The 9,745-nt window shown below is 41.3% G+C and overlaps 1 long non-coding RNA gene and 1 other non-coding gene across 2 annotated transcripts; both read right to left on the bottom strand.

The window, feature by feature from the left end:
- Positions 1–5,750: 5,750 nt before the first annotated feature.
- On the bottom strand, positions 5,751–8,245 carry LOC142104555 (uncharacterized). The gene is made up of 2 exons (XR_012679595.1): positions 7,852–8,245; positions 5,751–6,629 (listed from the first exon to the last, which is right to left on the bottom strand). It is a non-coding gene; the product is annotated as an uncharacterized LOC142104555 (long non-coding RNA).
- On the bottom strand, positions 7,454–7,584 carry LOC142137241 (small nucleolar RNA SNORA26). The gene has a single exon (XR_012687884.1). It is a non-coding gene; the product is annotated as a small nucleolar RNA SNORA26 (small nucleolar RNA).
- Positions 8,246–9,745: the final 1,500 nt, after the last annotated feature.

The following is a 9,745-nucleotide window of genomic DNA, read 5'->3' as shown; positions in this document are numbered from 1 at the left end:
TGCCATTAGGGAACACTCTTGCCAGGGTGGGGTGTATTGGTCTGCAGCAAGGTTTAGGTAGGTGACATGTGTCAAAGTAACATCCACATGAATAACAGGACCCAAGTTGAACATTCCCCGTAGAACCTCACTGCATCCGCTAGCTTGCCTTCTTCCCATATAGCTTCCTGGTGCCATCTCTACCCCAGGAAAACAACGCACCCGGAGGTCCACACAACGTAAAAAAAAAAACGCGATTAATTAAACCAGGCCACCTTCTTCCATTGCTCCATGGTCCAGTTCTGGTGCTCACATGGCCCATTGTAGGTGCTTTCGGCGGTGGACAAGGGTCAGCATCGGCACTCTGACTGGTCTGCGGATGTACTGTGTATTCTGACATCTTTCTATCATAGCCATCAGTAACTTTTGAGTTACAGAAGCTCTTCTGTGGGATTGGACCAGACAGGCTCACTCCCCACCCACATCAATAAGTCTTGGGCACGTGACCCTATCGCCGATTCAGCAGTTGTCCTTATTTGGATAACTTTTGGTAGGTACTAACCACTGCATATCAGAAACACCCCACAAGACCTGTTGTTCTGGAGATGCTCTAGCATCAAACTACTTGAGCGATTAGTGTACAAATGCCTGTCTCACTTTCTCTACTCTTATTCGATTCTCGACTCTGTGCAATCAGTCTTCCGCCCCCAACATTCTATTGAAACTGCTCTCACAAAAGTGATAAATAATCTACTTACTGCAAAGTCTAAAGGTCATTTTTCCACTCATTCTCCTGGACCTCTCTTTTGACACTGTTGATCACCCTCTTCTCCTACACACCCTTCACTTCATTGGCCTTTATGACACAGTTCTTTCCTACCTATCGAACAGCTCCTTTAGTGTTTCTACCTCTGGCACATCCTCCCCTTCACTCCCACTATCTGTTGGGGTCCCACAAGGCTCTGTTCTTGGCCCTTTACTTTGTTCATACTGCACCAAGAAGTGTACAAATTCGCTCATTCGTCCTCCAATACCACCTCTATGCTCATGACACACAAATCTATATCTCTTCCTCTGACCTCTCTCCTTCTGTACTATCTTGTGTAATCAATTGCTTTTCTGCTATCTCCACATGGATGTCCCAATGCTACTAAAAACTCAACATGTCCAAAACAGAGGTTATTATCTTCCATCCTGCCAGTCCTGCCAGTTTTTTACCAGGTCTTTATCCTTCCCTCAAATCTCCCTCACTGTCAATAACAAAACAATTTCCTCAGTCTCTCAAGCCCCCTGCCTTGGTGTCACACTTGAATTCACCCTCTGCTTTATTCCTCACATCCAGACACTCTCCCAGTCCTGTCGACTCCACCTTAAATCATTGCTAGAATACGCCATTTTCTTACTCAACATGCTACCTAAACTCTTATCTATTCTCTCATCATCTCCCGTCATGACTATTGCAACCTCCTGCTATCTGGCATTCCTGACACCCACATATCCACACTTCAATCCATCCTAAATGCTGTTGCAAACTGATCTTACTCTCTCACAGCTCCACATCTGTTGCACCACTTTGCAAATATCTACAATGGCTAGTTGTGCCCTCCAGATTAAAATGCAATTTACTCACCCTTTCCTACAAAGCCCTCAACACTACCTCTACATACATCTCAAATCTCATATCAAAATACTCTTCCTCCCGCCCTCTTAGATCTACCTTGAACCTGTGCCTTGTCTCATCTCTGATAACCACCTCTCACTGCCGCCTACAAGACTTCTCCTGTGCTGCTTCCCACTTATGGAATTCCCTACCACGCTCAGACTTTATTACAGCCTTCAAATCTTTAGAAGCTCTTTGAAAACCCATCTCTTTTTTTAGGCCGACTTATCCCTGATAACACTATTCACACTAATGCACCCTCACAACTGTCCCAATCTCCACTCTTAACCACACTCACTCCTCGTTACAGCTGTGCCCTCTTTCACTTAGAATATAAGCTCTCTAATGAGCAGGGTCCTCCATACCCTGTTTTCATGTCTGCATTTATTTTGTCTACCTTGTCTTTCCATTATATGTATGTACTGTTTTCCCTACTGTATGGTGCTGCAGAGCACTGTGGTGCCTTAGAAATCGAACAGATATATATGCTCTGATAATAATAATGCTCTGATCCAGTTGTCTAGCAATCACAAATGAGCTCTTGTCAGTCTGATTCTCACACTTGCCCATTTTTTCTGCTTCCAATACATCAACTTCAAGAACTGACAATTCATTTGCTGCCCAATACATCCCTTGACAGATGCCATTGTAGCAATACAATCAATGTTATTCACTTGTCAGTGGCTTTAATGTTGTGGCTGATTGGTGTACATCACTTTCAAATAAAGGGTAGGATTCACTTTATCATTTATCAATAAGTGTATCTAACTTTTAATCACAAATCAAATGTACTTATTAGTGGACGTCTGGGATATGAAACCCTTCCTGGTTTAACAAGCATATGACCATTATATGCTGCTTGACATTGTAAGCTTGCAAGCAGGGTTCTCTTACCTCTCTGTCTGTATGTATTACCCAGTATTGTCTTATTAATGTTTATTCCCAATTGTAAAGCGCTACGGAATTTGCTGGTGCTATATAAATAAATGTTTATGATGATATTGGACAGTTTATTTTTTTTTTTTTAAAGAAAACAAATCTGTCACTGTTTTACAATGCTTATGAGTAGGACGTATTTACCATTCCAGTACAACTTGCACTGTACATCAGTAACTGACTACATGACAGACAAAGTATAGGAGCATTGTCATTGTGGGAGGCTTAAGGTTGCAATGGTAAAAGTTCTGCTTCTGTTATATCAAGTTCAAGTGAATACATTTTACTACAGAAAATAAATACAAAGATACAAATAAGTGTCAGAAACCCAAGTTTTTAGACCCATAACCGACTCCCATGCACCGATTTTGCTATTAACTGCAAAATATATTTGGCTCTATGAAAAGTTAAACATTAAATACATATTTTCCTCAACTAGAAAAAAAAAAAATGAACAATGACAGATCAGGTATTGAAATTTTTTACCAGGTCTTTATCCAAGAAAAACATGACAAAACTTTTTGCTTTTATTAAACAATTTATATGTCAGCAATAACTTTAGATTAGCTATTAATCAAAACCACACAATGACAGAGGTATTTGACCAATTCCAGGAGAACTGCTTCAGTCACTGATTTTTGATATCTGAAATACTTACTTTAAGTTATGTCACATTTCTACTGAGTAGAAGTTAGGACTTTGTACTGGTCATTCTGAAAACGAACATGTTTTTCTGCTCAATTGTATTGGATTTACTGGTTTGTTTAGATTTGTGAGCCATTGTTAACTCCGTAACGACTGCCCACTGCTTTTTACAGCGATAGGCCACATGCTGTTAAAGTGCAGCCATACAAGCGTACAGAGGCCCCAGGGACAGCCAGCAACCATTACAGTTCCTGACCACCAGATCATTTCTACACATCATTCACTGAGACAGGATGTGGTACTGTAGCAGCCACCTGCACAGATACTGAGGACGCAGATCAGCACTGTGCATAAAAAAATAAAATCTGAACTATTTGTTTCAACGTTAACTGGAGATGGTATGTCAGTCCCATTTACAATTACTGTGAAAATGAAGCTATAAAGTACACCAATCATTAATCTTCAGCTCACAGATAGACACCAAGACATTCTCCTGTACTATTTGTTTGTATAGTCAGAGAATTCATTGTTCCCTAAAGGATTAAGACCACTCAGTTATATGCCATTAGCTATGTGCCTAAACACATCCTCCCTTTTTCAGATTTATCTCACCGAATTGCTAAGTGTCATGTACTCACGCAAAAAGGCATATGGTTTAAACCCACACAATCGCCCCAATTCCACTCACTTTCCACTCCAGGGTTCTCTGTATAAAAGGTGCTCTGCAATGCACCATTTATGAAAAGATAAAATGCATAGATTTGGTGCTTCAGTGTCAGACATTAAAGCACACACCAAATTCAATAAGGGGTGGATGTACTAAAAAGGAATAGCGTAAGCGTCACCTATAGCAACATTCGATTCTAGCTATCATTTAAGAATGCACTAAATACACCTCCACTATTACATTTTTAAACTGATGATCCGTGAACTAGGAGTCACTATGTCAGGTGACTTAAACGCAGGCAAACAATGCAACAAAGCAATGAGGAAGGCAAGTCAGATGCTTGGTTGCATAGGGAGAGGAATCAGTAGCATAAAGATAAAAGTAATAATGCCACTGTATAGGTCATCTAGAATACTGTGTCCAATTATGAAGGCCATATTTTCAGATTGATATAAATACATTAGAAACTGTACAAAGAAGGCCAACTAAAATGGTGCATGGCCTACAGAACAAAACTTACCCCGAAAGACTAAAGGAACTTAATATGTATAGTTTGGAGCAGAGAGGGGAAAGGGGGGACATGATAAAAATTTTCAAATATATCAAGAGTTTGAACAAGGTACATGAGGGAAACATTCTCCAAAGGAAGAGAAGTACTAGAACACAAGGACATGCACTGAAACTGGAGGGGAGTAGGTTCAGAGGAAAAACTACTTCACAGAAAGGGTAGTTTATAAGTGGAATAACCTCCTATCAGAGGTGGTAGAGGCTAATACAGTAGAGCAGTTTAAACATGCTTGGGATAGATATAAGAATATCCTTATAAAGAATAAGGGATCAAATAAGGTTTAAGGTTACCATAGGTAATAAAACAATAGGCAGACTAGATGGGCCAAGTGGTTATCTGCCGCCAAATTCTATGTTTCTATGGAAGTAGATTGAAAAATATATTTTTAACTTGGGTTTCTAGCACTAAGTTTTTTTTGTTTCATATCATCCAGCTATTGCCACTGGTAATGGCAATATACCACAAGTATAATAATAAACTTAGTAAGGCAATATGGGTTTATTTCTGCAGAAAAACTAGATCTGCATATGTACAGCTTTTCGACCCCAAGCATTCATCCCTGGGGTCACAGTAGAGGTAATGTTATATTCAACTCATAAGTCAAACAACAGTGATGTTTAAAGCACAAGTGACAAGCAATAGCTACCAATGATCTGCCAGCATGTGATCTTCAGAGTACAGAGAGAAGGCAGTCACTAGTTAACTAAAATTGGCATACTGCTTAACACTTGTTGATTAAACCAGTTTTGAAGACATTTTCTACTAAATGGGCATGTCAAATTAGGGAAACACAGTTGTTAGCATTATTGTCTCACAGCACTGGGTTCATGAGTTCAATTTCTACCATGGCCTGCCTTACCTGTGTGAAGTTTGGGTGAGGTAGTCTGAGAAAACGCATATGAAGATATGGAGATCATACTGTCCAAAAACATAAAGGCAACTTAATTGGCTTGTGTCAGAAATGGAACCTAATGTATAGTAGGGAATTTTAGATTAAGTTCCAATGGAGCTGGGAAAGATGATTGATTTTACAGAATAGCCGCTGAACGACTCCACATCTACTGTCTCAGCACCTGCAACAACAAAGTGCTTCGAGTCCTATGGAGAGAAAGGCGCTATTTAAATTACGCCATTTAATTTAACAAATATATTTTGTCACCCAAAGCTAATCCACCTTCAAGATTTCAGCACTATGTGGAGCAATATTTATTTTAATTGCTAGGGGAAGAAAATTGCTATACAGCATTAATAATGTTTGCCCTGTCCCTCCTTTAAAAAGACCACTTGAAACTGTATTGTGCTCATACAAGTTTATTTTATAATTAAACATTTGACAACTTCATAAAAACAAGTATTTACATTTAAACAGGAGCAGGATCTTCTATTTGTGCTAAGATCATACCACTAAAGCAGAATGAAACAGTGACTAGCATAAAGAGATCATACTTGATTCATAAAACCCGGCCACCTTCTTTCATTGCTCCATGGTCTAGTTCTGGTGCTCACGTTTCCATCGCAGGCTCTTTTGGTGGTGGACAGGGGTCAGCATCGGCACTGACCGGTTTGCGGCAACGCAGCCCCATACGCAGCAAGCTGCGATGCACTGTGTGTTCTGACACCTTTTTATCATTGCCAGCATTAATTTTTTCTGCAATTTGTGCTACTGTAGCTGTTCTGTGGGATTGGACAAGACGGAGTAACATTCTCTCCCCACGCGCATCAATGAGCCTTGGGCGCCCATGACCCTGTCGTCGGTTCACAGGTTGACCTTCCTTGGACCACTTTTGGTAAGTACTAACCACTGCAAACCGGGAACATCCCACAAGACCTGCAGTTTGGGAGATGCTCTGACCCAGTCGTCTAGCCATCACAATTTGGCCCTTGTCAAAGTCACTCAGATCCTTACTTTTACCCATTTTTCCTGAGTCCAACACATCAATTTCAAGAACGGACTTCACTTGTTGTCTAATATATCCCACCCCTTGACAGGTGCCACTGTAACGAGGTAACGTTATCCACTTAACTTGTAGGTGGTTTTAATGTTGTGGCTGATCAGTATAGGATTGTCATGGATTAGTCAAATGCATGGAAAGGGCAGGCGTACCAAACACTGTGACACCTCAATGGTAACTATGCGAGTAGCATTAACAGGTGAAGTATTTACTTCACTAAACCTTAAAAAACAAAAAAGACAAACATTAGGTGTTAACAGTGCATATATAGTTATAGTGGTAACAATTCAAAAGAATAGAAAAGCTACATAAACACTGACAGGCAACATTTTTATCTTTGGAGAACAGTAAATTTAAGATACTAAGGGGGAATGCAATTGCCGGCAATGGGGCGCGCAGACATTGCGCTGCGCACATTGCCAACAATTTTATCTTTCCTCGCACCTCTATGGGGTGTAAGGGAAAATGAGCAGAGTTTTTAAAGAATCTCTGCCGCTTAGTGCCTCTGGAACATCTGTGAGACACTTCACGGCTAATTGAATCTCCCCTGAGTTATCAAACAGATGAAGGGATAGCTAGATTCATCAGTAGCAAAGAAAGATTGTGATGAGTCATCACCATCACAAAACAACCTGCAGCATATGCTGTGTGAAGGAAGAAACCTTTGGTCAGTAGAGCACAAGTCCATCACATAGATAATGTACTTACAGTGATTAACCCTGCTTAAGGTCTCACACTGGCGGCATCTCAAGCATTTTTCTAGCAGATTTAACACTAGGACAACACATGCAAACAGGTCTAAAGAATAAGCACAATTCCCACTGGAGTTTCTATTATTTGGGTGCATTTCTGAACATAGAGTTCTACCTGCCTTTAGCAAATCTAAATCACTTTGGCAAAAACCCAATGACCTAAAAACAAAAAACCTAAAAACAAAAAGCCACCATTGAGTATCAGGGGGTTCAACAGAACTAGGTAAACCTAATCAACACTGCAATAAAACAAATGTATGAGTCTTGTGAATATGACCCGTAGGACCAGCATGGAGATGTGACTCTAGACAGGATACAGGGAGGAGGGGGGAGCTCCACACTGTGTTTTAGAGAGAAGTCACTCTGCCCCCCTGTGTTGCACACTACAAAGCATGGGGAGCTTTGTATGTTCATTGAAGGGGCTGCACAGATAACATACATGTAACCTGGGTAACATTCATGAAGAAGTGGCGGCATCACATAACACAAGCGCTCCTAAGTAAAGCAAATACGGACACTCAGAGGCCGCCATAGCAGGACTCGTGGTCACACATCAATCGCGTAACCGCTGGTGTAGCTCGGGAACATATAACTTATAAACACACATTATGCATTCAGCCTCTATAGTGCCGTACCATACCGTACAGCTCAGGGTAGAGAACTCCGCCCGCCCGCGCCCTACACTCACTCACCTCAGGCCCAGCGAAACGGAAAAACAAACAACAAAAAAAACCTCGCGCAGGCGCTGCCCCGAGTAATAAAGGCTCACAGATATCGCGAGATTGGCCGCGTGCTGCTGCCGTTACTAGAGGTCACGTGAAGTGCCGGTTGATGTAGAATCGAAGTGTGATTGTGAATGGACAGATTATATCACCATCTTCCCTCTTGTATAAATACAATAAAGTAAAGAAACAATTTATTTATAATCTATGAAGTTATTGACTTCTAATAATGATCTCCTAGTTTAAAAGTTTTACAATTTCATTACATATTTTATTTATGGTCATATACTTCTATAGCAGCAATCACATTACACAGTGCCACAACCAATGTGTTTCATTCACCAGTTGCAAATCACAGCAGTACATATAGCATACTTACCTACTTTCTTCAGCTCCCTTCCGGGAGCCAGCCAGTGGAGGGGGGCGTGAAGGGGCGGGGTGGCCGAAATCGCGTCATTTCGGCCCCGCCCCCTGTGACGTCATGACGCAAATTGCGTCATTTGACAGCGGGGGCGGGGCCAAACGCCGCGATTCACCGGGAATCGCGGCGTTTGGGATCTAATTCTGCCCACTTCACTAGGAAGTGGGGCACTTCCTAGTGAAGTGGGCAGAATTCGGGAGATTGCCACACTCGCCCGGGAGTCCGGGAGACTCTCACAAAATGCGGGAGTCTCCCGGACATTCCGGGAGAGTTGGCAAGTATGATATGACATATAGAAACACAGCGGCAATTTACAGGTCCGGGCTGCTCTGGGAGCCCCTCTGCAAGGTAGACGTCTTCTTGTTCACACATAGCACTAGTTCCCAGGAGGAATCCAGCGAAGCCAGAGATACTTCTGCTGGATCCCACTGAAATAGACCAGAGACGGCATCCTGAGCTGACATTACTTTTTTTTCACTGTTTAATAAATTACCTAAAGCAGCTGTCCCAATAGGGATCGATAGGGACAGGGATAAATGCCGCTAGATAGTTTAATTCTGGAGAAATTATGATTTATCCAGCATTAACCCTTTCATAGATAAGAATATGTGGTAAAAAGGCCTTTTGCCAGCATTGACGCCAGCATTTTAGTTCTTCACCACTTGTTAAATCATCATCATCATTTATTAATATAGCGCCAGCAAATTCCGTAGCGCTTTACAATTAGACTCCTTACTATTTTGTCCTTATGTAATCCAAGCGGCAAGCACAAGATTTGCTGTATAGAATCCACATCGGCCCAAAAGATCATTCAATCAGGTGTTGCTGGAAATTATATGCAGAGACCTTTTATATCAGAAATTCAATTATACCAAAATATATGCACCACTATTCTGTGCTGTGCTGCGTGTATAGTCATGGCCAAAAGTTTTGAGAATGACACAAATATTATTTTTCACAAAGTCTGCTGCTTCAGTTGTTCTGATGGCAATTTGCATATACTCCAGAATGATCAGAGGAATTGCAATTCATTTCAAAGACTCTCTTTGCCATGACAATGAACTTTATCCAAAACAACATTTCCACTGCATTTCAGCCCTGCCCCAAAAGAACCAGCTGACATCAGGTCAGTGATTCTCTTGTTAACAGAGGTGAAGTGTTGATGTGGGCAAGGCTGTAGATCACTGTCATGCTGATTGAGTTCGAATAACAGACTTGAAGCTTTGAAACGAGGGTGGTGCTTGAAATCATTGTTCTTCCTCTGTTAAATGCAAGGAAACACATGCAGTCATCATTGCTTTGCACAAAAATGGGCTTCACAGGCAAGGAAATTGCTGCTAGTAAGATTGCACCCAAATCAACCATTTATCTTATCATCAAGAACTTCAAGGAGAGATTCAATAGTTGTGAAGAAGGCTTCAGGGTGCCCAAGAACGTCCAGCA

Source organism: Mixophyes fleayi, chromosome 1, assembly GCF_038048845.1.
Source record: "Mixophyes fleayi isolate aMixFle1 chromosome 1, aMixFle1.hap1, whole genome shotgun sequence".
Lineage (NCBI taxonomy): Eukaryota > Metazoa > Chordata > Amphibia > Anura > Limnodynastidae > Mixophyes > Mixophyes fleayi.
This window is presented reverse-complemented; position numbering and strand designations above follow the sequence as displayed.